We start from the raw sequence: 4,570 nt of genomic DNA on the forward strand, positions 1-4,570 counted from the left end.
TCTGGATTCCCTGTTTCGACTTTGGAAATTCATTATAAATTAACCAGAGATAATTAGGAGTCATGCCATATATGTATAGATTTCTATTTGAGCCTAGTTTCTATAGAAACAAACGAAATCAGTATTGAATCCCTGTACAGGGAGATATCCAAGTCGTAATATGCAAAGGTCAGTGTAGTCGATCCCTGTAACATGGGAGACTTTGACTAATAAACTGTACTAATTGGCCCAACCAAAAATTCTAGAAAAATATATGTAGATGGGCATATGAGTCTAGTTTCAGGGAAAATTTACGAAACTGGATTCCGAGTTTCTGAACTCAAGATATGATTTTTAAAGCGACTAGTACGCAGATTAGCAGTGTCTGGGAAATTTTTTTATAAGTGGTTTAAAGTCTGTTAACACCTCGTGTTCGACTCCGGTGACGGTCTCGGGTTCGGGGTGTTACAAATTTGGTGGTTAATGGCCCTGAGAAGTGTTGGAGAAATCTTGGGTTCAAACCTGGGCTTTAGCAAAAATTTTGGTTTTAAGTTAAAAAAACCCTAGATGCTTGGAAGTAGGCCTTTTAAATTATTGTGTTAAATAAATGATACAATAGAGCATGTGGTCTAGTGGTTGTGGAATCATTAAGGTTGCAAGGGAGCCTGGGTTCAAGTCTTGGCTCTTGCAATTTATTTTAGTTTTTCTTTTAAAGGAACCTGGACTTTGGCCTATAGGCCTTATAATTAATTGAGGATATTTTGTGACACAAAAGAGCTTATGGAAAGGAGGCAAGTGGTGTGTTGAGCTATTGAGGGGGGCTTGGGTTCAAATTCCCTTGCAAGCAAAATGAAATTATTTTGCTACATAGGGATGGTAAGTGGTTGAATTGGATTGAAACTCTTCTGAGGTTGTTGTGGACTTGGTAAAAGGGTGAAGTTTGAACTGGTCATGGTTGTTGAATTAAATTTGAATTGGAGGAAACTGGAGTAAGTTAAGGAGGAATTTTAATGGGGAGGTTTGTGTGTGACAAATTTGGTTAAGGGTGCTCAAGAGCTACTGTTTTTCTTGTGGCCGAATGGTGTTGGGGAGGGGTTTTCTTTCGGGTTTTGGCATTTTGCTTATTCGACTTTTACTAGTTAGTTTTGTCACTTTTTTCACTTTTGGGTTTTAACTACTGGTTTCATATTTGGCCTATTTCTCCATCTTCCCCTCCCTCTTCTAGTTTGCTGGTGACCGAATAACTTGTCTCTCTTTTCTTTCTGCACCTCTTTTCTTCGGTTAACCACTTCTCTTATCATCCTTCCCTTCTTTTGATCCTTTAATAAATCTTCTTTTCTATTTTCTCTTTTTATAACCTTTTCACCCTTTGGTATTGTGACAGTGGCGGCAAAACTCTTTTTTCCTACCTCTGCTTCCAGCTTTTGCAACTGATTTTGGGCAATCGGTAGGTGCTTGTCCCCCTCACTCTTCTTTCCTTTTCGTGTTATAGTAATCTCTCTTATACCTTCTTACTATCGTTTATGGCTAGGAGCGTGTGGGTATTGAACCTTGCCTCTATCTTTTGGATTCTCACTTCGGGAATAAGGACGACCGCTTTATTTTCGCAATCAGTTTCATATTTTCAGTAAGTGATTATATTGGTTCAATCTATATGTGATCGATATTGATATAGGTTAATGGAGTTCGGTTGTATGCAGTTCAGCCAAGGAGTGGTATTCAGCCTTTGTCAATAGTTTATTCACGGTTATTCTCACTCTTGCAAGTACGACAAGTGTTGGTGTAGTAATTTTGATAAGAGCAGAAAGGGGATGTTAATCCTATTACTTTGACTCATGGAGTATTTTTGGTGGAGTGTAGGCTTTGTGTAACACCCCTATCCCGTATCCGTCGCCGGAATAGGTAAAGGGGCATTACCGGACTTGAAACTCATATCCGAACAGTAAAAATTTTAAATATTTTTTTCTTTCTTTTTTTTATAAAGAACGTTCCTTTAGGTAAATACTAAAGACAGTCAGGGATACAATTTAATTGCTATAAGTACACATTCAAAAGATGCCATTTTCGCATAGCTTATATACATTAACCAAAATATTCTTCGGCCACTGGTCTATTCTTTACATGCCATAAAATAATTCAAAACATAACAGTAACAAGCAGTGGATAGTGATAGTGTGACTAGTTGCTGACGATCCCTGAGCCTGTAGCTTCCAAATGAGATCTATAAAACAGAGGAAACAAAGTAAACGGAATAAGCATTACAATGCTTAGTAAGTTTTAAGCAGTGTCAACAGCTAACAATCAAATTATAACATAGTTGTTCGTATTTTTATTTCACTCTTCCTTCGGGCATACCATCCCTTTACCGAATATGCCCATCTCATCATATATAATAGACAGATAAATTCTCACTTGATAGTGATCTCTTATAAGCATAGGTACATTACATATTTTCACCTAACTTTCCCATTGACCAAACGCACAATAATCATAGAACAGTCTTATTGCTTTACTCACATATGCATCATATAACGACCTTGTGATTTAGTCCAAATCAAGCTTAAATATAATCTCAAAATACATACCTGACCAGCTTAACGCATTGAGCGTATTTATTACCAATTATTACTGTGGAGTCTATAATCTTATGCTTTACTCGAATCTTCAGCAAAACCTTTAGCTCGAATAGTCCCCACACGTAGTCATCGGGTCTTACCCGGACATAATCTCCACACGTAGTCATCGGGTCTTACCCGGAATATATTTCCAAGTTTCATGTACATTTAATCACATGTTACGACATTCACATCGACTGTCATATTTGTAATTCATTTGCCTCATCAAATATCTAATAATACACACCTTCACATTTGGTCATTCGGCTTTACCACATATACATATCTCATATATATTTCACAGTAGCCATTCGGCTTTACCACATATACATATCTCATACATATTTCACATTAGCCATTCGGCTTTACCACATATACATATCTCATACATATTTCACATTAGCCATTCGGCTTTACCACATATACATATCTCATACATATTTCACATTAGCCATTCGGCTTTACCACATATACATATCTCATATATATTTCACAGTAGCCATTCGGCTTTACCACATATACATACCTCATACATATTTCACATTAGCCACTCGGCTTTACCACATATACATATCTCATACATATTTCACAGTAGCCATTCGGCTTTACCACATATACATATCTCATACATATTTCACATTAGCCATTCATATATATTTCACAGTAGCCATTCGGCTTTACCACATATACATATCTCATACATATTTCACATTAGCCATTCGGCTTTACCACATATACATATCTCATACATATTTATCTTGTACATCAATTTCAGCAATAGCTTATAAGCAACTCAAATAGTTTCACCAATGTTTACAACAAATTCACATATTCACTACAAGCTGTTTTCTTGAGCAACAGTCACTAAATTATTTATAACTGGAGCCACAAAACTCAAAATCAATTGTTGTTAATTTTCCCTGAATATAGACTCATATATCTTCCATCCATAAAATTTTCAGAATTTTAGGTTTGGCCAATCAATACCAGATTTTTCTTAAAGTTTCCACTGTTTCACTGTTTGACTAATCTGACCACACTTCACAACGAATCAAATTCCTCACTGTACAGAATTCAAAATATGTTCTATTTGATTTAATTTGTAAATAGACTCATTAAGGAGCCTAAGAATACAATTTTTATCTTATAACCATTTTTGTACAAATTATAATGATTTTCTAAAAACAGAACAGGGGATTTCGGAGTCATTCTGATGCTGTCTCACACAACTTTAAATATCTCTTTATAGGAAATTTCTTTGCTTAAACGGTCTCTTTTATAAGAAACTAGACTAATTAAGCTTTGATTACATATTTTATTCAGCCTATAATTCCACACCAAAAATTTATAGTGATTTTCTAAAATCACGTTACTGCTGCTGTCCTAAGCAAATTATTACAATTTGCTCTTAAATTTCCAAGTCCAAACACTTATGAACTTACCATTTGAGTTTAAGACATATCATGGCCACATCATATCTTATTAAATCAACTCATTATGTCCTATTATGATTGAATTTACTCAACATTTAATCACTTAAAACTTACCTCGGAATTGGTCGACGACTAGATATCCACGGCTATTCGTTTACTTTCTCTTTTGCCTTATCCGACTTTGATCCTCTAAGCTCTTGAGCTAAATCAAACAATTTACTTCCCAATCAAACACAATCACACGGCATCCATATACATTTTAGAACCATTCTTAACACATTTACTACTCATTTACAAACAAAATACTCATATCACATTTATAAAACTACCTTTCATAAACACTATGTATAAATATGCATTTCTTCACTATTTACTAAGTCAAGCCAAACCACATGATTTATTAATCGTTAATATATATACAGCATTAACAACTTCACATAAGCTTAAGTATAAAATTTGGTCTTACCAAATTTTGCACATTTTACCAAAATAATAACTACCAATTTTACACATAAGTGCTGAATCAAATCATACCATAATTAC

Source organism: Gossypium hirsutum, chromosome A04 (assembly GCF_007990345.1).
Source record: "Gossypium hirsutum isolate 1008001.06 chromosome A04, Gossypium_hirsutum_v2.1, whole genome shotgun sequence".
In the NCBI taxonomy this organism is placed as follows: Eukaryota; Viridiplantae; Streptophyta; class Magnoliopsida; order Malvales; family Malvaceae; genus Gossypium; species Gossypium hirsutum.